The sequence below is a fragment of the Lactuca serriola genome, chromosome 5 (genome assembly GCF_051521515.1).
Source record: "Lactuca serriola cultivar US96UC23 chromosome 5, Lser_US96UC23_V15, whole genome shotgun sequence".
Taxonomy (NCBI): Eukaryota; Viridiplantae; Streptophyta; class Magnoliopsida; order Asterales; family Asteraceae; genus Lactuca; species Lactuca serriola.
This window is the reverse complement of record NC_136412.1, coordinates 279,506,898-279,534,638: the sequence shown is the minus strand read 5'-3', so window position 1 is coordinate 279,534,638 and position 27,741 is coordinate 279,506,898. Positions and strand designations below refer to the sequence as shown.

The window sequence follows — 27,741 nt, the reverse complement described above, 5'->3', positions numbered from 1 at the left end:
CCCAATTCTCAAAACTTAAAACCGGAAAAATAACAAAAATTAATTATGTATTTTTCAATTTTTAAATATTAGACAAAAAGAATAGAATAAGAAGCAATTATTTAGAAGGGTTTAAAAAGAATAAGACCATAGAAAAGGATAATAAGTGAAAATATTTTGGAAAGAAAGGGTAAAATGGTTAAAAACTCGTTGAATTGTAAAGAATGTGGTATCTAGGTTGAATCTGATAAACTGCTCAAAGTATAGGGACAGGAATTGTAAAATCGTCATATCCTTCATGTGCACAATGATAAACCAGTTCATTGACTGTGAAAACTTAAAGTCCTTTGATTACAAAAATTACGATCGCCGACAAAATGAATATCGTAATCCTATGAAATTCCTGTAACCACGTCAAGTTCCGAACACATATAATTCCAGTTTTGGATTCAATGTTCCGATTTCCATTCTGATTATGAAACCGAAATTAAATTTCAATCCGTAACATTCTGATTTCTGAATATAGCATTTAAAGTTAATATAGATTCCAAATACTATTTCGTTTTCTAGTATAACACCGTTTTCGGTTTATAATCTGTAGCATTCATGATTGAACTCAAAATCTCCATAAAGTTTGCACCTTTATGAGAGAGGGAACCTTAGAATGTCCAGATCAACAACATTGAGCCCCTAAAACGACCCTAGCTCACCAAGACCAAGCAAAAGGGACTAAAATGGCCCAAAACCAACCCAAAGTAGATCTATGAAATGAAAAGCCAAGATAGAAACCCCAAAATTAGGGTTTTGGTATGAAGGGAGTACGCCCCGCGTACCCTTTAATACGCCTGGCATACTCATGAACCACCCGCGACCATTCCTCTTTATATGTTGGGCTTACCCCAGCTTACGTTGGGAAAATCCAGCTAAACACGCACATGCATCCTTGCATGCATGGGACTGATTTGCAAGCTTTTCCATCCAAGGGCCAATTCTGTCAATAACTTCAAAATACCATAACTCACTCATCCTAGGAAAGGTGGCGGGAAGCCCTACGCTCCCGGCAATACCCCTAACCCTTATAACCTTTCGAACAAAACCCAAAACCCATAAAAGACCGAGATATCAATTTACAACATACCCTTGGCTTCCGAAGACACAATCGAATACAAGGACCACTTAAACCATGGCAACTACATCCAAAGCGGGCTAAATCCTTCCTTTCTTGAAGCCCTAAACCCCATAACAACTGATGATTGGGCTGCAGCCCCAAGCAACAAGGCGAATCTGAAACCGAGTGTTACACTTGCATTGCCTTTTAGTGAAACATTTGACTCAATTGCAAATTCATCTCATACGTTCACATGTTCACTAAATCATTTTGGAACATTGAGGACATAATGATTCAAGAGACCCTTTTAATAAATCTACACTTTTATGGGAATAAAAACTTCTTCAAAGTTGACACATTATTGATTTGAGGGATATATTCTCATTATGGAAATCTTTTCCAATATCAAAATCAAGGAAGATCCCAGAATGCACCATTCTCGAGGGAGAACAAAGAGAAGTTGGAATTAGAAAATGAGTGAGGAGAAGGGAGAGGATTTATATCTAACCTGAGAGAGAAAGTTTTAAAATGTGGATTTAATCCATAATTATTAACCTAATTTTTAATATAAGGCTAGCATCCGGAAAGAATATGATTTGTAATATGCAGAGGGGTGTCGTATACATATCAAGAAACTATTTTAGGTAGGTAAGCATTTTACCAATTTTAATCACAAAACTATCGATGGCGTGTTAATCTCAAATTATGCTCTTTAATTTGTGTTTGGGATGCCGAGGATCATAAACAAGATGTTAAAAACCATCCAAACCCATGTGGCATCCTCAAGGTCATTTATGATCTAACAATGATGTGGTTGTTAACAACACACACTCCATTAACAACCACAAATTCGAGTATGTGCCATCATTTTATCTTTTTAGCCCTATATTGGTGAATGGGTAATCCAGACTTGCTCCACTAATGAATTACAAAGAAATGATATGTGTTTTCATGGATTATAATACAATTTCACATTTTTCTAAAGTAACTAGAGTGACATTTTATAGAAGGTTCTAGTACTCTATACATTATACTTTTAATGTGATTAGCGTCCTATTAAATCCGTTCGGCTAATGACCCTCAACCACAAAAAGAAGTATTGGTAAAAAGGACACTCATTCAGATGTCATTTTATAAATTGTTTCCTTATACCTCTCTTATATTGTGGCTTTGTGAATGAGGCCTACTATTGATTCGACCGAGTTTTAGTTATACATATGTATAGGGTGTATTCTAAAACATTTTAAATTACAAGGTTCAAATCATATTAATGCAATTAACCATTAATTAATTAATATTTGAACTAAATAAGATTCAATAATTATCTTTAGTTATTCATTTAATTAATTAATATGAATCCTATTAAAGGATAATCATAATATCTAATAATCTTATAATTGGATAATTACCTTTTTTAAAATCTCCCTTATATTCAAATTATGATTTCTAATTTTCTAGTTATTATATTCGAATTTTAGACACTTCAAATAATTTTAGATAACTAGTAAATATCCTATCTTTTGAATAAGGCAAGAGAATCCTAAAATTGTATTCCATGTAGTCGCCACGTCGTCGAAGAGGACTATCCACGACGTAGCCAAAACATAATACCAATTTTTTTTTTAGTTTTATGATTTCATATTTATGTACTAATAATTAAACAAGCATGACTCTGGTACCACTATTAGGGTTTTTAGGTTATAATAGCAATATACTTTCGGAATTTTACATTATATTTATGGGTAGATGCAACCTAAAAGGACCTATGACTTTTCATTATTAATTGTAACATATTTTTGAAACAAAACTTTTAACTTACTATACTAGAAATTAACAGTAAGAAACCATACCTTTAACATAATCAAATATGTTGATCTCTCGAGATATTCAATTTTCATGGATAGATGGTGCCAAAAGTATGCACGCCTCTAATGGTTCACACCAAAAACCTTAAAACACTAGAAAGACAACAGGAGAGAAGAGGAAGCAGTAAAATCGATTCTGCCCTCTAGGTAATGTCATCAACAAAATTTTGTGCCTTAAGGGTCCAAATTGATCATTCCTTCTTTAGGAAGTAACTAAATTGGTCAAAGTCATGACTAAATTGATATAACTTTATGGAATAAAACTAAAGCTCTTTTTGGATTTCCCTAAAAGGCTATAAATACCTAGAAATGACTTCAGGAGAGATCGATAAAATGATTAGTTAATATATTATGTGAATAGTAAATTAATCAGAAATAAATGGAAATAGTTAATTATTAATCAAAATTAATCTGGAATTAATTAGGCATTAATTGATATAACTTTATGAAATAAAATGATTTTATTACGGTCCTTGTACAAGGAATTATCTTTAAAATTGTTTTTGTTGAATGTGTAAATGATTGTTCCTTATTTACGAAGTAAAAACTAATTTTATCAACGTACTCCTTGTATAAGTTGATGAGATAGTTTGAACATGTGATAATATGGATGAGTAATAGTGTTAAAAGTATTTTGAAATCCAAATACTTGATTAAGGATTTGGGAAAATTGAAGTTCTTTTTAGGAATTGAAGTCATTGATAAAAAAAAGGATCAAATTCTTTTAACTCAAAAAAAATTGTTGAGAGTCACTTCAGTAGTTTCGGATGTTGGGATTTAAACCAATTAAAACACCATTAGATTTAAATTATGTTATATTTGTAGATATAATTGATAGAAATGATGTTTTGTTACAGAATATAACTAAGTATAAAAATTTGATTGGTAAAACCTTAACCACACTCTATATTTCATATATAGTTAAAACTCTCAGCCAGTTTATGCATTGTCCAAAAATTTCACATATGAATGTTGCTTTTCGTATGTTAAGATATTTAAATTTTCATCCATGAAAAAGAGTAAATATTATTAGAAATGGAAATATGAGTTTAAGTTCTTATGTAGATATTGATTGGGGTAAGTGTATATCTTCAAGATGGTCGATTTCTGGTTATTATGTTTATTTGGTGATTCTATGGTTTCTTGGAAGAGCAAGAAACAAGACAATATCTTTAGGATTTCCATAGAATCAGAGTATAGAGCACTAGCTTCTATAACTTATGAAATTATGTGGATCTTAAAACTATTTTTTGATTTGGAGTTAAGAATTTGATTCCTGTAAAGAATAATTATGATGATGAGTATGCTATTAAGCTTACTACAAATCTTGTTTTTCATGAAAAAACTAAACACTTTGAAGTAAATATTCATTTTGTTCGAGAAAAAGCTTCAAATGGTGTTTTAAAAACTATTAAAGAATTTTAGAAAACCAGCATGGTGATATTTTCACAAAATCGTTGACTTCTAGTTAGTATAATTTTTTGTGTTCCAAATTGGTTCCCTTGGATACATTTCAAATGTAAAAAGTTTTTTCCAAAAAGGCTTTTTTTTTCTCTCAATGTTGAACTTAAGAGGAGGTCTTGAGAATAGATATATTGTAAGACTAAAATTGGGAGGTTTTAGTGTGACTTAATTATTAACTTAATATGATTAGTGTAGAGAAATGTTAGAGAAGGGTATGTACTGTAAAAAGGTGAAAGATAAGAGTTGTTTTATTTCTACTTTAAGGGGCTTAACTGTAGGTTCTTAGAGTAGAAGAGGTGCAACTCATTTATCTAGAAGTTAATAAAAGCGTTGATCTTTAGTTTCTATGGGTTACCAGGTTTAGTTCGGTTTGCGCCGAACTTGAACTAATTTGTGGCCTGTATTATATAATGTATTGTGAAGTGTGTTATGCATTCACTTAGTTCATTAACCGGTCTTTGCTCACTTTTATTTTCTCTCATTTTACTCTTTTTTAGGGTTTGTATGTAGCTAAACTTTATACATTCTTCTGATACAGTTTGTTTAGTTTGTTTTGGATTTATTTGCGATTGAGTGTTAGTATTTTTTGTTGATAGGTTTGACTTGTAAGTTAATGAAAACCAACTAGTTCTTATTTCAAAATAAAAGAGTTTTTGACATTGTGATTTGTATATGTTTTTTTACATAATTCCTGCATAAAATTTAGGTTATAAATCGAATTGAAAAGGGAATTATAGTGGGATGGGTGGCGTGGAGTCTGTCATGGCGGCATTTTGACCTTAATCAAAATATCATCCATGTAACACTAAATGCAATTCGATTTCAGTTTAGAAATGGTAGCTATTTACTTAACCATATGCAAAATTAAACTTGGGATGGGGAATTTTAAACTCGAAATCGGAAAATAGGTGGAACTAGTGGTGGTATCGGAGATAATGATCAAAGTCGATGGTGGTAACAGAGATAGAAATCAACATTGTTGTGCAAAGTGACTATGAGGGTGAAGAAGTGACTAATGTTGTAAATATAGTTGAGGGAATTTTAGTCTTTTTATATGGCTATTAATTGTAATTAATGGTTTTAACATCCAACTTTTTAATACAAAGTACATCCAAAGTTTTTTATTTTCAAATCATAAGTTATAATAAATTTTGTGTACTTCCATATTAAAAACCTGATACAAGAAGTTATCAAAAGGTTCTTACGATATTCTCGTGTAAGAATCGAAGTTGGATGCTACCACTCCATATCTCGCTAATAGGCTTATCTGAACCAAAAACACGCACATAACAAATAGCAAGCTACAATGAGCTAGTTAGTGAATAACCATATCATTAAGATATAAATTAGTTACACTACTAAATATATCATTAGTGTCTTTCCATCAACCAACGTATACTTGAATAGAGTGTATAATTCTCTAAAAATCATATTTATAGCTCTCTAAACTGTTGTTGCAACCATTAATTTCCCATAATAGACTTACAACGATGTAAGCTACTATAAATTCCACATAACATCTTCTCAGTAATATCCATACTACACAAACTATTAATTTATCCAATCAATATTTCTCTTCCTAGCATTATAACCATACGATCTTTCACTATAATATATTCTTTTTTAAATATAGTATTTCGGCCACCAAGGAAACTATCATAATTCAATGCTAACATACAATCATTCATACATCCTCATAACCTCGTGGTGTTACAGTCACCACGACTGCCACTAATAACTTATCCCAATACAATGATGTTACAATCACCAAAACCACCATTAATATTTGATTCTAATACAATGGTGTTACAGTTACTTAAACCACCATTAATTCTTCCTTAAAAATCAAAAAGTATAATGTTACAGACACCAAGTATGCTATTAACATTTATATCTTAATGATGGTATTATAGTCACCCATACTACCACCACTTTTTACTAACAATACACAAATATAGTCTTAGAGAAACCAATTATTTTATTAACTAACATTCCTCAATTGATGGTATTACAATTACTTAGACTACCACCACTCCTTACTAACAATATACAAGTATAGCGTTACACACACCAAATCTTCCATTGACTTGTATTCCTCAATGATGGTATTACCATCACCCAGACCACCACCACTCTTTACTAACAACATACAAGTGTAACATTACAGAAACCTAGTTCACCATTCAATTGTATTACTCAAGTAATGGTACTATATTCATCCAGTCTACCATTAATTTCAGGCCTATAGACTCACAGTATGATATCGTTCCTGCCAAGATTCCATTAAACGTATATAGTCTCATCATACTATCTTACAAATAACAAGACTATCTTAATCTAGCACATACTTGTACACTAACAGTAACCGACATCCTAATACACGATAGACATACAATGTCATAAATAATATTGTGGAAAACTCCTCTTTTACAATATAATGGTCATCACCTAAACTTTTTGTATACATTCCACCATAATAATCCACTATATAAATTCTTTGTTACTTGTAGCCATAAATGACTTCACCAATATTTCACTACTCATAACCAATAAAAAAGATTAATTATTTAATTGGGTTTTTTTTCCATAAAAAACCTTATATTTTGCTTTTTTTTTTCTTTTTAGACCTAAAACTTTTAGTTTTTCCGAAAAAGACCCAAAGTTTACTGTAAACTTGCCATTTCGGACCCTAACAAGTCATCAACAAGTAAACTAATTGATTTTTTCGTAAAAGACCCTGCATTTTGTATTTTTTTCCGGTTTAGACCTAAAATGTTTTTTTTTTCAAATTTATCTCAAATACTATAGTTTTTGCTTTATCAAGTTGTCTCCATGAAATGTTATGTGCTCATTAAAAGCCGTATTTCATTGGATTTGGATGATCATTTTGATTCTCTGTTGGAGTTATGTCATTTGTCTAAAGTTTTTATGGTTCAAAGAATCAAGAATTCGAACCCTCCTCGCTATGGTCCTAAGTAACATCTATGAACTAGATTTGTACATTTCTCATTAACTAGACATATTGGGGATTAAGACTCAATAATAAAAGATTTAAAAATGCATTATTTATAGCAACTTTCCAGAAAACATTTATCGATGTAGTAGTGTCGTTGTTAATGTAATATAATTTAATTAAAACTTCATTTTAAAATAAATTAGATGAGGTAAGAATAGAAATTAAAGAATAGAGAGAGAGTACCCTTTCAGAAACATCATGATATGATCAAAACAGGTAAATCACTTACACTCTTCGAGCGAGTGCCGACAGAAGAAAGAGAGAAGATGATGACTTAATTTTCCAAAACCTTTATTAACAAAATTATCTACCTCTCTAATAAAAGAATCCTTTATAGCCACATGTCACTTTTCTAAACTCATTAAATGCCACATGTCATTCTCATATGACCCCTCAATTTTTATTTTCGGCTCATATTCATCATCTCAATCTGAATTTGGATACAAGTCATATCCTGAAAAATCAGTGAACAAATTTGAATTTCATTTATATTAGTTATTCAAAAAACGTAGAATCCTAATTTCAAATTTAAACAAAGTTAGAGTAATTTAGAACTCTCTCTATTCATATCATGATGTTTCTGAAAGGGTACTCTCTCTATTCTTACCTCATCTAATTTATTTTAAAATGAAGTTTTAATTATATTATATTACATTAACAATGTCACTACTTCATCGATAAATATTTTCTAGAAAGTTGTTATAAATGATGCGTTTTTAAATCTTTTATTATTGAGTCTTAATTCATAATATGTCTAGTTAATGAGAAATGTACAAATCTAGTTCATAGATGTTACTTAGGAGTTAGGACCATAGCGAATAGGGTTCGAATTCTTGATTCTTCGAACCGTAAAAATTTTAGACAAATGGCATAACTCCAACAGAGAATCAAAATGATCATCCAAATCCAATGAAATACGGCTTTTAATGAGCACATAACATTTCATGGATACAACTTGATAAAGCAAAAACAATAGTATTTGAGATTCATTTGAAAAAAAAAACATTTTCGGTCTAAACCGGAAAAAAATACAAAATGTAGGGTCTTTTATGAAAAAAAATCAGTTAGTTTACCTGTTGGTGACCTGTTAGGGTCCAAAATAACACGTTTCCAGTAAACTTTGGGTCTTTTTCGGAAAAGCTAAAAGTTTTAGGTCTTGAAAGAAAAAAAAAACAAAATATAAGGTATTTTATGGAAAAAACCTTATTTAATTTATATGACCTATTTATAATGCAGTTCAACCGACTCATTATTTCACATAGGAATAACTTACTATAACGTTCAATCATATTAGTTCACAACTCTCAACCATTCAAGACCTTACAGGTTTTAAACCATTAATCATAATATTGGTTAGCTAGTGAAGACTAACTATCCTTCTGGTCTCTAACTCTTCGCTTTTTTCGAATTCATCATTTGTTCAGACCTATTTGTAAAATATATCAAGCTCATTAGAACTTGTCTAATTTCACTATATATTAACAAAAATGATCAAATACATGACCACTAACTAAACTCGGTAACCATTTGTTACAAAGTTATTCCAGTTCCATAATATAACCATCAAATGCTTTAAACCCGTAAACCACAAACTTTATCCTATATATTCACAACTCCTATAAACTAGGTTTTATAAACCCTTCATAATTACGCTATAAAACACGATAATATGAATAATGAAATAAACTATTATATCTCGCTCTGGTATCGATTCATGTACATCGTTGTTAAAATGTCCTTCCATAAGCAATACGTCATGTAACTACCTAGAGCATTCGTTGAAACAAACATACAACGAGTCACAGAAAAACATATACATAACTCTGGCCGCAATGTCGCGGCAGACATGTCCTTCCATAAGCAATACGTCATGTAACTGCCTAGAGCATTCGTTGAACCAAACATACAACAAGCAACAAAAAAACATATACATAACTCTGGTCGCCATGTCAAGGCAGACATGTGCCTATGCCGTGTTTGCATTTCAAGCTCCGTACTTGCCACGTGTCACTCTCCAACTGACATGTATCCTTGTAGCCCACTTTGTCTTCAAGCCGCATAACTAGATCCAAGTGCCGCGTAGCGCCGAAATTTGACCGTTTGACTTTGACTTTGACTTTGTTAGAATATCAACATACGTTTACCTTAACTTTGAATGATCATAACTTTCTCATACGAACTCCGATTTTGACAAGCTTTATATCCATGATTTATTCTCAATGTAAAATATTGCTTTCTTTCACAAATCTCTAACTAAACTTTACACATTTTTTGATATAATGAACAAGTATAAGGGCATACTTATTGCATCACAGAAACATCACTATTTATATCAATCTACTCTCTTTGGCAATGCATCTCGTAGCATTTTATGTAATAACACCTATCATTAAAACATTTCTTACAACAGTCCTAACGACCAAGTCTGTTACCAAACAGTGCAATAAGGACCTTCAATGATAATTAATAATATGACCAAAATTGATGAATTGTGCAAACCACATGGTCCAAACTGTATTTTTACTCTTACTTTTATTTAAAAAAATTAATTATATGATATCATAAATATAAAAAGACAGTAATGGTAATTCTCTCATAAACTTCAAAAATGGTCCCTATAGTTTTCAAAAATCTGAAATATAGTCCCTAATTTTTAAAAACCTCACAAATAGACCTGTAATTTTAAAACTTTTTAACAAATGGTCTTTTTCGCTAACTCCCTTAGCTTTTGGCCGTTAAGTGAAGGACATTTCTTTCTTATCACTAGCACAGGGACCATTTATGAAATTTTGCCCTTATTTAAAAAATAATTATTATTTAATATTAAAGGTCTCTCTCTCCCTCTCTCTCTCTGTGTGTGTGCGCGCGCGCAAAAAACATGAGACCCAACCTAATTCTCAATGTTCAACATTCTTCCTCTTTAATCATTATCCCCAGAAATTGACAAATCCTACTTATTCTTGAATCCACGACTAACCCTACCTTTGACTTTCTGGCTTGGTTATTATTAATTTGTTTGTTCAAACTAATTGCAAAACAAATATAAACTAGAAATCCCCATCGATTCACTCGATCATACACCAATACTCAAAAATAAAATGGAAAATAAACTTTTGTTTCATCAATCTTGTTGTCGATCTCCTTCTTTTTCATCTTCTCCAACTCCTGTAATTTCTTTACATCCAAGAAGAAATCAATCATGACAGTTTCATAAAAAGGCAAATTCTCATAACCGGGGAAGTAATTTATATCAACCTGATATCCATGAGAAACTTATAATGCCACCGGATTCTGATGCCATCTTCTCTATGGCCTCCTTTGAAAGATCCGACAACGAACTCCATATCACACATTTAACGTAGTCGTTAGCAACGTAAACCTTGAAGATGATCCCATCGTGGTTCAAAAACTGTTGCAGCACCATGGGTTTAGACCTTCTCTTGGATTTGCAAACTTATTTCAGATTACAAATATATCACCGAATGATGTGGAGAGAGTGGTCAGAGGAATCCATGAGAATAATATCGACCTTGTTAGCATTGGTGTAGTTGTCGACTCGAAAGACGAGGTTTCCCGTGGTGTCGAAGACAGTGAATCCACCACAACTGAAAAACGTGGATGTGGTTTTCGGAAGAATACTGAAGCAAAAAATGTTTCCTCAAGTCGCATAACTTCACGCTTATAGTCGACCTATTTTGGGATAACCAATTTCATTCCATGGGTCTAATCGAGCTTCATCTCGATGAAGTCGACCTAATCCGGTCGGATAGTGTACCTGGATGAAGGCGATTTTGAATCGGTTTTCAAGGGTTGGATCGATGAAACTACTAATCCTTTTGTTATTGCTGTCAAAAGGCTTAATCAAGAAAGGGGAGAAGAGAGTAGAAGCAAAAGGGGAACCGAAAGTCACAAAAATAAGATGGGTTAGAGAGAGAGAGAGAGAGAGAGAGAGAGAGAGAGAGAGAGAGAGAGAGAGAGAGAGAGAGAGAGAGAGAGAGAGAGAGAGAGAGAGAGAGAGAGAGAGAGAGAGAGAGAGAGAGAGAGAGAGAGAGAGAGAGAGAGAGAGAGAGAGAGAGAGAGAGAGACTTTTAATATTAAATTATTATTATTATTATTATTATTATTTAAATAAGGGCAAAAGTTCATAAATAGTCAGCAAACACATAAATGTCTTTTTACCAAAAGGTAATAGAGTTAACGAAAAAGATTATTTGTTAAAAGTTTTGAAACCTTAGGGACCATTTGTGAGGTTTTTAAAAATTAAAGACTAAATTTTAGATTTTCAAAAACCATAGGGACCATTTTTGAACTTATGTCTTTACAAAATTTAGTAAAGGTTACTTAGATCATTTTAGCGTAATTTATATTATCTATCCTTTCAAATTTACAAACCAAATAATAAACGTTTGGTATGGTGGATTTCAGCGTATTTCAATTTACTGAAATTTTCTAAACTTATAAAAACGAAAATCCCGCATCGATCAATTTCTTAAAATTGATTGTCATGTACTCATGTTTCCTTTGCCAATCGAGAAAATGATAAATATGGAAAAGAAACAAGTAGAAATGCTTTGGAATAGAAAAAAATAAATGTCATATATGAAGTCACAATCATATATGAAGTCACAATCTTTTGTTTACTGATTTATGACCGCTACCTCACTAATAATATAAAAAAGATAACATCATAAATCAGTAGTCACGACCTCTTTGTTATTTTCATAGAATGTAAAACAAGTTATAATAAATAACAATAACAAGGACAATAATTCTTAATTTTTATTTAGTTTTCGTTAAAAAATTTAGAAACACCAAAATAATTGTACGTCTAATGTTTTTCTATCTTATTTGTACTTTATAATAATTATGTTACCATCAAATATTGGATTGAGTTTAAATTAAGGGTGTTAAAAAAAATACTCGAATAGGTAAATACGATAAACATTATCTAAAATTTTGGATTATCGAAGTTCATATATCAGATTTTTCGGATTCATATTTAGATAATAATTTTATAAATTTTGCATATCTTAGGTTTCCGATATCCAATATCCAAAAATGTGATTTTTATTATTTTTTGATATTTTGTTTATTATTCAAGAAGGAAACTAAATATTTGAATGTATTAAAACTAGATTTTAACCCACGTAAAACACGGATGAACATATAAAGTTATAAAAAGCATTTTGGCTCACGTAAAACGCAGATGAACATATAAAATTATAAAAAGCCAACACAATAAAAAAACATTTTGTTGAAAGACCTCTTTGTAGACAATATTTTTTGTTTTATTAGTTGAACGACATTCCTCGTCACATATAAGTACCTTCAAGTCTTTTTTATTTGTCATGCGAGAAACAACTATATATAACTGACCATAAGTGAAGATGAGTCTATACAAATACAATCCAACAGTTGATAATGATTGTCCCTAGCTCTTGATAATGGTCATAAAAAAACAAAAAGGTATGGAGAATTGCCTTTGCTGAAAACGAAAGGGGCTTCTTCTTTTAGACGAAGTTAATTTCATGTGAGGTATATAAGTAGTCTAACTGAAGAATCTATCACCTATAATATGTGCGTCAATGACATGTTTTCCAAGTCTAACAACTTGTCACCTTGTACCATTGCATAAACCTTTGGTTTGGTTAATATTACGAAGCAGCATGACTGAAACACCTATTTCAGTGTAAGTTTAAGATTGGGAATTCCAGATGCCTTAAAAACATTCAGTACATCCGGAGAGTGAACTAATTTCTCAAAACAATCTGTTGACTCTGTCTCACATAAAGAATCCGAACTCAAATAAGTTTCTCATTCATCTTTCATCAATCCTAATAAGTAGTCATTTATATCATCGACTTCCTCATTTGTAAGGACCAAAATAGGTTTATCTTGAAAATATGATGGATCATCAAGATGGTTTTCAAAAGACGGATAAATGACTAATACAAATAAATGAATATGGTCACCTATAGAGCAAGCGATAACGTCTTCTGAAAATTCAACTTCAGCTTCACCATCATTAGGACAACCAATATTACCTTCACCAATTTTTTAGAATCCATTCAGCAAATGCTTGTATCTCATCAAAATCATTAGTTGAACAACCATCCTGAAGTCTCATGTTTACTGTTAAGTGTAAAACTATACATTCCCACCATAACCTTGATGAATGTAACGATTGGCTATTTGTATTATTGGAAGAATTTGTCTAAACTCACCTCCAAATACAATGGTATTGCCTCTAAATCGTTTATCCCTATCCGATGAACGGATAATGTCTCTAAGTGTCATATCAAATGCTTCAAAATAATGACGGTGCAGCATCGGAGCTTCATACCAAATCATAAGTTTGGATTTGATCAGTAGTGTAGCAAGATCATCCTCTAGCGCAATTGAACAAAACGAATCATCATTCTGGTTAATTACTATATTAAACTTTGAATGAGTTTTCCTACCACCAAAAAGCAAGAGTGTTGCAATTCCATTTAAAGCAACATTAATAACAATTTCACCTTTAATAGCAGTAGACAAGATTTTTGAAATAAATGCTTTTCTGGTTCCTCCATAACCATAGTTTGTTGTTAACTACATTCATAATGGTGTTATAAACATTTTTATGCTCGACATTTAATTTGGAATGCAAATCTTGATACTGAACTTCAAGAATAGGGGATCATAGTTAAGTTCATCTTAAATTAACATATTGCAGGACTCTTGAATCTATATATGATCAGGAAATGGCATGTTTGGTATTTGCTTCAAAATCAGTCCATAGCTCAATAATTAATAAAATATTCATTAAACTTCAAATATAATAACAAAAATAGCTAAATCATAACCAATTTAAGCATATAATTATCATATTTTGCATTAAAATAAATCATACTAAAAATAAACTAAAAATAGGATGTGAATTTATAAAAAAGATAAATATCTAATAAAAAATGTATAAAACATCCTTAAATAAACGAATGTATCAGACTGATTAGTACTTTCAAAACTGGAAATAATTATATTTTAATAAGATTTAAATGCAAGGTGACTATTTTGCCTTTGATAAATTTTGGTACCATGGATGTACACCAAGAAAGAAATAGAATAATTAAGAAGATATATGATGTTGATTTGCAAACATATAAGATGGTTAGTGAATAAATTACGCCTTTAAATTCGGGGATTATTTGAATTTTGAATTTTGAATTTTATTTTAGGGATAGAGGAAATCGGTGAAGGTTTGAACGGAAACATTGATGGACAACGTGTTTGACCAAACATTGCTCAAGATGACGTAAGCAGTTTGATCTAAAGGTAGAAGAGGTATAAGCGAAACACAATAAAAAGTCTTTATTGCTTTAGAGGTTGAAATAAAGTTTCTTTTTTAGACATAGAAAATTCAATCTTGTAAATACAAATGTCTTAGTCTTCGTCTCTTTTTAGCGTCATTGTAATGAGTTTTATTATTTAAATCTGTAAAATTGTAGGATATTATTATTATCTAAAATTATTATCTAAAAGATAATAATAATTCATTGGTAAATTTTTATTAATAAATTTATCAATAAACTCACAAGGAATAATAAATAATTGTTTTAAAAGGGTAAAAAATTTATAAAAGTTTACAATTTCATAAAAAATGGTAGTTTACTAATATTTATATTGATGTTGTAATAAATAATATTGTAACAATGTTGACAAATTCATATTCAAACAATATAATAAAGTAAAAAAATAATTAAAAATCTAAATTCATCTGAGTTTAAACCCAAAAAGCAAATAGATGAATAATTCAACATTTATAAAACCCAAAATGTATTCAAATGATCAAAATTCTAATCCAAAAACGAATAATATGAAACAAAGTCATCAAAACTCAAATAGTATGTAAACATAATTTGAAATCAATAGTACTCAAATCACCAAACTACTCAAACAAAATCATGAAAATGATATATTATTTTTCTTGTTTTGGAATTAACAGTTTTGGGTTGCCTTCTCCAGAAGTACAATCTGTCATTGATGATGATGGTCGTTTGGTTGAGGATATTGTTTCCAAATTATCAACATCGTAAATATCTTCCAGGTTGCATTTTAATTCTTCATGTTCAGACACCTTCTTAAAGGATGTCTGCTTAGTTAGTGGACTTGTTGCAATACTTTTATCAAGATTCGAAGTGGGTCTGACACTATCACCAGTAAACGAAACAACATCCTAAATATAGAAAATAAAATTCATATGTCAATCTAAAAGTTAATAATATTTTAAAGTACTAAAAATATTAGATTTAGTTATATTATTATTAAAAGCTTCCAATTTAATGTGTCTTAAGATTTCAATTTTGCCGATAAAACCTTAAACGAATCAGATATGACGCCTACATTTATAGTACATAGAAATATGTTAGTCGATAAAATGAAATATAAAAAACGAATTTTAATAAGTGTTGTGTTTGTAGTATTCTTCGTAAACGAATGTTACCTTTTCGATGCTAAATATTTTTTTCCCAATTCAGCAATGATTGTATTATCAGCAGTGAACTTTGAGATTACATAACCATAAACTTTGTTCTTCAAATTATAATGTGAAATTTGAATTTTGAACGCCAACTTTTTATCCAAAAGTACATTTAAAGCAGATATATAAATCTCTATATTACCCTCCTAAAAAAATGAACGGTTATAAAAATCTATAGACAAAAAGTAAATATTAGTTTTATGTAAATGAAGTTAATATCGATAACCTCATTAAACTTTTGAAACAACTCTTATGCGGTTTTTTCTAGAAGTTTCTTTGCGTCACGATCAAATAACGTTAGTGACACCACACCGATAAAGCCTTGTACTCTAATAGTTATTTTGAAACTAAAACCATTAATATAAACAATTTCAGTAATATAAATTTAGAAAATTAAACCAAAGATTATAATATATGTATAAAAGAATTATTAAAAACCTTGGAACAACAGATATGTCTTTGTTCATGCAAGTTGAAGTGTAACAATAAAAAACTTCTTTATATTGCTTTTGGTCCTCATGCATTAAAACGACTTTTATGATTTTCTCTAGAGAATTAGTACAACCATTCCACATCAGTACATACATGATTAATCGTATTGACAACAATGAATGTTTTTTTCTATAAAATATTAATGTAAGTTTAAATTATACAATAAAAAAGTAAATGAAATAGAGGGTAAAGATAATCCAAAAACTATTTGACACAATGTATATTTAATAAATGAAAGTTAAGTATATAAACCTCATCTACTTGTTGGAGATCAATAATAGCATGAAAATCAACTTATGAAGGAAATCGTCATTTTTCAGAGTAGATGATGGAGGACATAGCGTTGCTACAATTAGCATATGTGCTTTGAGCCATGTTCCTGTTTGTGAAAAAATTAATGATTCTTAAACACATGTGACACAAACAAGTAATATGGATCAGGTAAAATAGGCAAACCATGAACAATTCAAAATCATACGGTTAGAGTGAAAAATGTCATTATATAACTATATAATATTTGATTTCTATTTGGGGGAGATGATTACCACAATTTGATCTAAGAGTGGAATACATACGACTCAAATACAACTAATGGCCCTAATTGCCTCATTGGTGAATTAAAATTTAAAATTCAAACCATTATCTCAAATATTTGGCCATATTTAAGGAGAAACTGATATCTCTTATATAAATAGAGTGATATGCTTCAAATAATAAAACTAAAATATTCCCTAAAATGACATTAATACACGTAGTAAATAAACATGCTGCTAATATAACAAAATATAAGGCCAAGAAAATAAATTATAAATCAACATCAACATGATGAATAAAATGTGATTTAATAAAAAAAAGTAAAAGAGTAGACAATTTTGTTTTATTTACTATATTAATAAAATGCATCAAGATTTTTAATTATTTTTTTTCACAGATTAGCATATGTAGTAATAACATAAAAATTAATAATTTTTTTTATTAAAAATCTACATATAAAATAAGCATTTGTTTATTCATGTATCCATATTTTTATCAAAAAAATCAATTAAATATATTTACAGTTAAAAAAATGTAACAATCAAAATATGATATTTGTTTATATTGTATAGTTCTGGGTATAATTAAAAAATAATAAATTTAATAATTATACATTTACTTCTTGTAGTGAAGGCCTTTAATTAACTACATTGTATGAACTACTTTGTCCATTTCCACTGAACAACCCGCAAGGAAATAAAATAGGAAAGAATCGAAGAGGAAAATGAAACCTAATTCTAACCCTAACAGAGGAGTTCAACGCAATTAGAAAAATCGAAGAGGAAAGAATCGCATATCAGAGTTAAATACCACTGAGAGGTAAGTGATGGCTTTAGCAAATTATTGTAGATATCGTTTATGATAGAGAACAAAGTTAGGGTGATATATATGTGAAAAATATCAGCGAAAGATTAAGAAAACGGAAGCTTAGGAATACTTACCTATTTGTGGGTGTTTGAAGTGGAAATTGGAGTGGTTAATCAGAAGAAATGTTCGTGGGTGTTTGAAGATGAAGCAATAGGAGTTCTTTTTACCTCTCAGACAAAGTCAAATAGGAGATAATCAGATGTTGTGGTAATTTCTTATCTATGATTAAATATATTTAAAATTTTGAATTATATTTACAATTTTTCAAAATCGTTTTGACTCTAACTTGACGAATCATTTTAAATATTTCAGATTTACTTACCTATTGTATAGTGCTGATAATTTTAGTATGTTTTTTTGTTATATTTAATTAATAATACGCTTAATTATTTTTTGTATGGACACCGAAATCCATCTGTAATGGTTATTACAAAAGTTATTTCATTGGATAATATTGTCAAAGAAACAAAAGTACAATGCTATTGTCAAAGAATCGAAAGTACAATGTTATTTCATGTTGTTTTGTATCTATGTGTGTATTGATAGATATTTGTTTCATGTTCCAACAAATTGATCAAAAGGCAAATATCTTTACGAAATCAATTCAAAGTGCTCGACAGCGACCGTTGTTTCCAATCTTGGTGTACTTCAATGCTTACAAGCTTGCACCGGGGGTATCCAACTAGTTTTTAGTTAGTTAGGAGTTTGTTAACTCTAAGCACATTTTATTAATTTTGTATTGTTACAGTTATTTATTTTTTATTGTATATACATTAAGCTGGTATAAATGAAGACATATGAATTCTGTTGGAATCCTTCTCTCTCTTTTTTGTTTCATTGATTACGAAAGTTTCGAAGGTATAAATTCTTTAACCCATGGAATACTTTTCATAGACCATGTTTCAACACAGGTACACCCTTGGAGTGAATTACAACCCTACATGGGAGCTTAATCAACACCTATAGTCCACCAATATATTTAATTTTAAATCCATCCCTGGTAAATAGAACAAAAAAAATACTTAAGGTCGGAAATGTTTTATGATGTTTAAGTAATAAACATACGTGTTATGTGTAGTTGGATTAATTCCACCCTTCGTTATCTTCTCCCTTGAACAACACTTGTGTAACGCTCCAAAAATTGATGGTAAATTTTTTACTTTTAATACAACCATAAAATGCCACTTAGTAATACCTATCATTCAAAATTATAATAATAATATAAAAACAGTTATCAGAGTACAATCTCAAAGACCAATGAGTTTCGAAAAAACATAGGTGGATGCATTACGATCAAGCCAGACCCTTTCCTTTTGTACCAGATGTACCTGAAACGTAAACTGAAAATCATAAGCACAAATCTTAGCGAGTTCCCCAAAATACCACATAACATACATAATAAACACATACTGGGCCCCCGCTCTTCATCGGGCCCTATCCGACATCGAGTCCTACCCGGCCTCGGGCCACGCCCGACATCAAGCCTTGCTCGGTTTACAGATCTGTCAATCATCAGGCCCCGCCTGACATTGAGCCATACCCGATACACATATAATCATATAATCATACTACCACATGTATAATCACAAAGATAATATCATACAATACAGTCATCGGGCCTCTGTCGGCATGGAGCCCAACTCAGTATACATACCAACGCATACACATGCAAGAGTCACGCAGATATCTAGCATCCTAACATAATAAACCATGGACCGGCATTGGTCCCTTCAACCCGCTGGAATCAAAGTCCGATTATCTAACACTCAAGGTAAAAGTACATTTTACCCTTTCCTCACTTGGCCCAAAATCTGAGGCCCACCAATAGCATCAAAAGCTCATTATGGCCCAACTTCCTAATTGTCCCAAAACCTATATTAGGCCTAACCCAAAGAGGCCCAAATTCCTAAAAGATACCCAAAGCTCTAATATGGGCCCAAGCACCAAAAAGGGCCACATACAGAAAACTAGGGCCAACAAGGCCCAAAAGCCCAAAAACCACATTTCACGTCATGACCAGCCTTAGTCGCGTCGTGAGAGCTCACTTAAACAGATTCCAACTCATCATGACTCAACCTAGCTAACTCAGTCAAGGGAAAGTCAATGGGGGTGCCCTCACGTCATGAGAAGCCTTCTCTCACGTCGTGACCCCAAAGCAGATGACCAGAAACGAGACCAAACGTTTCTCACGTCGTGAGACCTTTGTATCTCACGTATTGAGAACAATCTGGGGTTAAAAATCTACCTTTTATTTTCTTAATCCACAAATCCTTCAATCCTAATTCTTTCAAAAGCTAACAAGGACTCCAAAGGCCAATATGAATGATTACTTGATGGACATGCATGCCCTATGCATGTCCTAAACCCATCTTAGGTTAAAATGACAAGAAATGGCCCCAAACTCAAGATTCATAAATTGTAACCACACTTTAGATCCATAAGACTAAATCATAGAGAATGAATCATTGATCCATAATGTTGCCAACTTTATGGATCCTAAGTATGCAATCTGACAAAACATGCAAAAAGAAGCTTAGAACTTAGATCTAGCAATTTGATCTCATAAAGATTGGATCTTGGACACTTACAATTGTCCAAAATATGCACAAGATGATGATGATGAAGCCTCCTTGTTGAACCAACACTCTAGAACCTCTTCTTCTCCTTCTTCTAGCCACCAAAACACTAAAATGGATCCAAAATCACTAAGATGGTTTAGGGTTAGGGTTTTCTAAGTTAGGGGAAAGCGGAGGTTGAGAAATGAACTCTAAAATCGAGTTAAGGGAGCTTAAAATTTGGGGAGCCCTAAAACTTGCTGGGCTTGGGCTGCAGCAATCCTCACATTGTGACCTCTTATTGCTCATGTCGTGAGCTTAGTCTCGGATAGAATCTTCATGCAGCCCTCCTAACGTTGTGAGCCTCCATGCCTCACGTCGTGAGGACCTCTTTTTCTCTAAAATCCAACATTTTGACCCTCTAAAACCCTAATTCGATCATCCAAGAAAACGGATGTTACAACTTGTGTCAGATCAGTATATAGTTCCCTTTATTATTATAATAGGATTTAGATGCATGACATTTAAAATCCATATCACCATGTATATGATTGATTGATTGTGTTTCAAATATTGTTGGAGAAACAATTACATAATACGAATCAACCAATATACCCAAAATTTTAGCAAAATCATGAACATTAATCAGCTTTAAGAATCTTACAAAACGAATTTTTCTAAACTTATTCCTCCTATGATCAATAAACACCTCATTCAATACCCCAAACTTATTCCTCCAAACATGTTCTAAAACAACCAGGTTTCCCATTTTTTGGAAATGGAAAACGAATTAAGTGGAAGCCTACTCGCAATATTTCAGCGAGCACCCGGGGATCGAGTTCCTTTACAGTGCAAATCCAACCCCCATAGTGATTTACTGGGAAAGGTTCCCCCACGTGTGACACCTGTAACATCCGGATTCCCAAGTACCCTATGTTAAGTATTTATATTGAATTTGTGAGAGGAACTCGGCGAGTAGGCGCTCAGACTTGCCGAGTGGGATCGCGCACCTTTTGGTCTGATTTAATGAGGGACTCGGCGAGTCCACGCTGTTTAGTGAAACCCTAATTTCTCGGGTTTAGGACCTATTTAAGGACCCTTATAGCCACCATTTGCGGCTACCAGACCCTAGAGAGAAACCCTAAGAGAGCTAGAGCGTTTGAGAGGAAGGAGAGGCCATTTTTAATCCTTGTGTTGTTATTCTTGCAAGAAGAAGGTGATCAAGGCTAAGAGGGAGCTGAAGAGGGTGCTATTCTGTAGATTTCAGAGACAAGGACTTCATATTTGAGGTATAGATTCGATCCTTCTTCATTTTTGGTGTTAACCTTTGGAGTTAGGGTTTCCTTGACCCTTTAGAGGCTTGATTTGATGAGCATTTGGTCCCTTCTCGTATCAAGTCTTTGGATCTGGATCCAAAGAGGTCCAGAGACCTTAACCATTTGAGCTTTATGATTGATATTGGGAGATATGAGCTTAGGATGTCATATTTGAGGTTATTTCTTCAAATAGAGTCTTTTGGCCTTTGCATGAGCATCAAGTTCTGAACTTTACGTGATTAATGAGCTTAGGAAGGTTAGATTTATTGATTAGAAGAATAGATATGACCTCAGAAGGTTGTTTGAGGTTGAGCATGGAATGAACTCGCCGAGTCCATGAGCAGACTCGACGAGTCGGAGCGGGTTGTCCCGTGACTCAGATCAGTTGATGACCCGCCGAGTTTGGGGAAGTGGCTCGGTGAGTTAGAAGGGATTTGGAGGAGTTGAGTTCACTTATGGACTCGCCGAGTCGACGCAAGACTCGACGAGTCGGGTCAAGGGTTGACCGTTGACCAGCGTTGACCGGGGTAGACTTGTGTTGACTTAAGAGTATTAGTCACACTAAGTCAGGAAGGTGTTAATTAGAGATGTGTTTTTGATATAGGTGTATGATAGGGCGGGGGATCGAGCACGCGTGATTATCCGACATTAACGAGGTGAGTCTTCTCACTATACCTTGCCCGAGGGGGTAATTATGTGTGATCGGACGGTCTTATGTGTATGATGATTATGTGATGCATGTTATATATGTGATATGCCATGATATGAATATGATATGGACCGGAAGGTCGACGTGATATGGGCCGGAAGGTCGACAGAGTTATGGGATGGAAATCCCCTGAGACACATGGATCGGAAGATCCTATAGAGTTATGGCCTGGAAAGGCGTATGTGTTGTATGTGGTATTTTCGGGAACTCACTAAGCATTTATGCTTACCGTTTGTATGATATGTGTTTCAGGTACCAGTGATGATCGTGGGAAGGCGACGGCATGATCAGTACACACTTGCAGTTGCTATGTTTTGAGATCTTGGGATGCGGACTTATGATTTGTATTTGTGAAAATATTGGGAACATGATTTTTGGATAATTGAATATGAAATGTTTTTTTTAATGAAAAATTGTTTGAAATTTCACGGTGTTACAACACCACAAGAGATAGTTTAAAGGAATTGAACTCTCAACCTTATGACTCACATGTGTATAAAACCCAAAACATCAACCCATGATACCACATGCTAAGTCCCCAATTTAGGAGGGATTTTTGTCACATTAAAATACATGTTCGTTTATGGACATCATCTTGATTTTGACTAAATCAGTGTTCCAAAGACCTAAACATGAAAAGTGCCCCCGACCATTGTTACTCATTTCTCATTCCTACCATTAACTTCAGTCCAACCTTCATTCAGACGAGATTGATAATCCCGAAACCTAGTCGTCAAAGGTAATCAATCCTCATCTTAATAAAAACAAAATACATGGTTTGTGAATCCGATGAAAAACAATCCCATTATAGGCTTCAATCGATAATCACGAGAATCCCCTCTACAAAACATAAAATGGTGGTCATCAGTGCTTGAAAGGTTGGCAAACGCTTTATGACACTTATTTCTTCATGAGTACTTTTCATATTTTTTATAAACAATGACTTAAATAACATACATGATATAACAACTTTTATCGTAGCGCTCGAAAAAAAAGCAACGAAATCTATCAACCCAAACTAGTAATAGGTATACATGTTTAACAAGTTTATTAGATGAGTTTGGTTAGTGTTAAATTTCCAAATAGATTTCGATCTCTCAAACCGTTTTAGAAATTATAATTATTTTTGTTTCATATCTCTTAAATATTAAATACTCAATAATTAAGATTGTAATTATTATATTTTTGTGTTTATCCAACCATGATTGTATTCTTTTCAAACTTGAACAACTAATGAAGTTTATAATTACATTTTAATTTTATTCGAATAATTATTAGAATGTGTAACATATTTTAATTTTGTTCAAGTTTTTAATATTGAAATTTAAATGATTTAATTGAAGTCAACATGTTTATTAAGCAGCCTAGGTAATCTAGAAAAATAAAATAAAAAGATCACTATGATCCAAACTAATTTAATAAAGACAAAACTACAAAAATAATCATTGTAGTTGTCAAAAGTCCTAAAGTTAGTTCGTGTTAATGTTTTTATTATGCGCATTGTCCTTGTGGTTTGCAAATTTGTAAACATGACCCTTTTTACTAAAATTTGTAAACATGACCCTTTTTACTAACACAGCCGTTAGAGACCGAATATGTAAGGGTATTTTCATCTTTTCAGATATAAAATGACTGAATTCATAACATTTGATAAACCAAAGCGACCATTTTTTAAGTTTGTTTGAAAAACTGAATTAATTGACGCAAGGAAGGGGGGAGGGCTCGAACTCCCTCCACCCTATTATATTACAAAAGTTTTAACCAATTGAGCAGAATTTGTTATATCTTTCTAAAACTTATTTATATAATACTGAAAATGTTAATACACAAACAATAAATAAATAATTTTTTTTACATAATATATTTTTTTTAAAATACAAACGAAATGTATTTTAGTCGTATTATAAACAAAATATTTTTTTACAAACAATTTGTATGTATTTATATGTATTTATTTTACGTAAAGTATATTTTTTTATGTCTTTAAAAAATATGTTTTCGTATAAAAATATGTTTTCGTAAAGTATATTTTTTTATGTGTTTGAAATAATAATAATTAACACTACTAATGACATAAAAAATGTATAAATTCTTTTGGGTCGCTAGTTCTAAAACCGTTTTTTCGGTTATATGTATTAAAAAAAAAACTTAACAACGATTTTGTTTTGTATCTAAACAATTTATATGTTTTTTTTATGTCAACTGTAGTATTAATTATCGTTATTTGAAAAATATATATCACTATTTTTTTTCATCTTCATTTTAACCATACAATTTAGAACTTGCGATTAACATGAAATACATATTTTAAATAGGATATATAACCAAATATGTTTTTTTAAATACATATAACCAAAAAACGATTTTTACAAAAATGATTGGACCAAACCAAAACATATTCAATTAATTTTGCTTTCCAATACAACGTAATAATATATTATATAAAAACATGTTTTTTAAAGACATAAATTTTTTTAACGTAAAATAAATACATAAAATTACATACAAATTGTTTGTAAAAACTATTTTTTTATATAATACGACTAAAATAGATTGTGTTTTATTAAAAAAAATTATTTAAAAAAAACACTTTTTGTAATATATTTATTTTATATGTATTAATATTTTTATTATTATATAAATTAGTTTTAGGAAGGAATAACCAAGTGAGCATTAAACCCAATTGGTTAAGGCTTTTGTAATATAAAGCGGTGGAGGTCACGAGTTTGAGCCCTCTCCCCCTTCCTTCAGCCGATTAATTCAGATTTTCATACAAACTTCAAAAATGATCCTTGTGATTTATCAAATTTTACGAATTCAGTCCCTTTATACTTGAAAATACGAAAATGCCCTTATAGATTTAGTCCCTAACGGCTGAATACTAACGACATTAGTAAAGAGGGTCGTCTTAGCAAGTTTTGCAAACCACAATGACCATTTACATCATAAAAAAATAATTGTGACTGACTTCGTGACTTTTGGCAAATCATAGGGATCATTTTTGTACTTTTTTTCTTTAATAAACAAGTTGGATTGGACAAGTTTATTATTGATTAAAATGAATAGGTTACTTTAAGATTTCCCGGCCTATTTCTAACTTCGGCCCTCTTTATATCCGGTGATCTAAACTATTGAACCAGTCATGATAACCATAACTTCAAGAGAAACTAGAACGATATGATAACCATGGGTGACAAACTGTTGCATGACAAACGAGCTCCTACCACCTCCCAATGAATCGTTCCATCTCCTCCATCACACCAATAGTTGATATCTGACACGAATGGTTTGTGTTTCTAGCAATCAAACATGTAATAACAAAGATCAGGTTTATATATATTTTTTATAAACATATGGCGTATAAAAACTTTTTGAATTATCTTTATGTAAACAGTTTTAAAATTACCACAATTTGCTAAAATAGCATGCATTTTGGAAACATATTTATGAGGTCTTTCTCTCGCGTAAATGTCTAAGGAATTAAAATAAAAGGCAATATTGCCAATACATTAAATGTTAATACCTTAAAAACCATTATTTATACACCATCGTTTTCATTTAACAATAACTTTAGTTTTTGTTCTTTATTTTTCATTATATTTTAGAAAACGTTTCATTTTTGGGTTCTTGACCGGTCACCAACAGGTTATGATGATGTGTCGGTTTTGCATTATCATCAGTTTGCATTTAGCCACAACATTTACGTATACGTGTGCATTTAACCCCAATATTTTTTTTGTTTCCCATTTGCCATTGTTTTTTAGAAAAAAATTTCATTTTAGCCATTACTCAATCATTAATAGTTATTTTTATTTATTTGGTTTTTCAACAAATATGTCATTAGAAATATTTGGTTTCCTAACAAATATGTCATTAGAAATAATCAGTTGCTTTTTAGATAAGTTATGAATGAATTAACAATTTTGATTGACTCAAAACATGTCATATTGTTTATTAGATGTCACAGACTCTAGACGTACACTAGGTCTTTTTTCTTCATTTTAAAATACTTGTGTACATTAAATATAACAAACATTGATAATATATATATATATATATATATATATATATATATATATATATATATATATATATATATATAAAAGAACCATTAACTTACCAAATAACACATCTCGTCCTTTAAAGAGAATACACATTTTCGATTCTTTAAAAATATATGGTTTCTCAACAAATATACCAGTAGAAATAATGATTTTTTGGATGAGTTACGAATGAATTAACAATTTTGATTAGCTCAAAAATTAGCATGTCATAATGTTTATTAGATGTGACGGACTCAAGACTTACACTATGTATTTTTCCTTCGTTTTAAAATACATGTGTAAATTAAAATACAACAAACAATGATAATAAAAGAAAGAGTCAATGACTTACTTGGTAACATGTCTCAACCTCAAGGAGAAGTCGCAGTTTCGATTCTTATCTTCGTTTTTCCCTTTTTCGTTTTAAGTTATTACGATTTAAAATACCTATTCATGATTGGACATGTGTTAAAACGAAACTTTTTCTAAAAAAACAATGACAAATGAGGAACAAAAAAATGTTTGGGCTAAACACAAACTTATAAGTAAATGTTGGGGCTAAATGCAAACTGAGGAAAATGCAAAACCGACACGTCATCAGGACCTGTTGTTGACCGGTCAAGGGCCTGAAAATGAAACGTTCACTAGAATATAATGACAAATAAAGAACAAAAAAATAAAATTGAGGTTAAATTGAAACGGTGGTAGATAAATAATGGCTTTTAAGGTATTAACCCATACATTAATATTTCATTGATTTGATAAAAACTAGCTGTTGAAAAATCAGCTCCCAAAGTAAAACGATAGAAAAAGCCTGACATTAATTAAACAAATCTCTTAGAAAAATAAATTTAACCTCTCACTGTCACCATTATGTTATAAAACTTAAGGTTTTTTTTTTTTTTTTTTTTTCTGACATAAATACGTGTTAAAAAAAATGTGCATGTGAGTCGACTTTAATTCAATTGATTGTTTAGTTTATCTCTTTTAACTACAATGAATTATTAAGATCCCTGCAGGCCAAAAAACTTTTTGTATAATTATTATTAAATGATATTCAATGCATTTAGATAAGCAAAAACATATGCAAACAATCTTGCATAAAATTTATGAAATAAACAGACAATAATTATAATACAAATAATAATCTGATGATAATGAGATATTAACTAATTTTGTGTCAAAATCAACCACAAATTAAGAGGACGACGTTTATGGATAAATTATTGATAAATTGTGTCGTCTAGAAACCACGACTTCGAATATAAAGTTTGG

The 27,741-nt window shown here is 31.2% G+C and overlaps 1 long non-coding RNA gene across 1 annotated transcript; it reads left to right on the top strand.

The window, feature by feature from the left end:
- Nucleotides 1–17,641: 17,641 nt before the first annotated feature.
- Nucleotides 17,642–18,630, top strand: LOC145051656 (uncharacterized). Its single transcript, XR_013683755.1, has 3 exons — nucleotides 17,642–17,795; nucleotides 17,938–18,050; nucleotides 18,425–18,630. It is a non-coding gene; the product is annotated as an uncharacterized LOC145051656 (long non-coding RNA).
- Nucleotides 18,631–27,741: the final 9,111 nt, after the last annotated feature.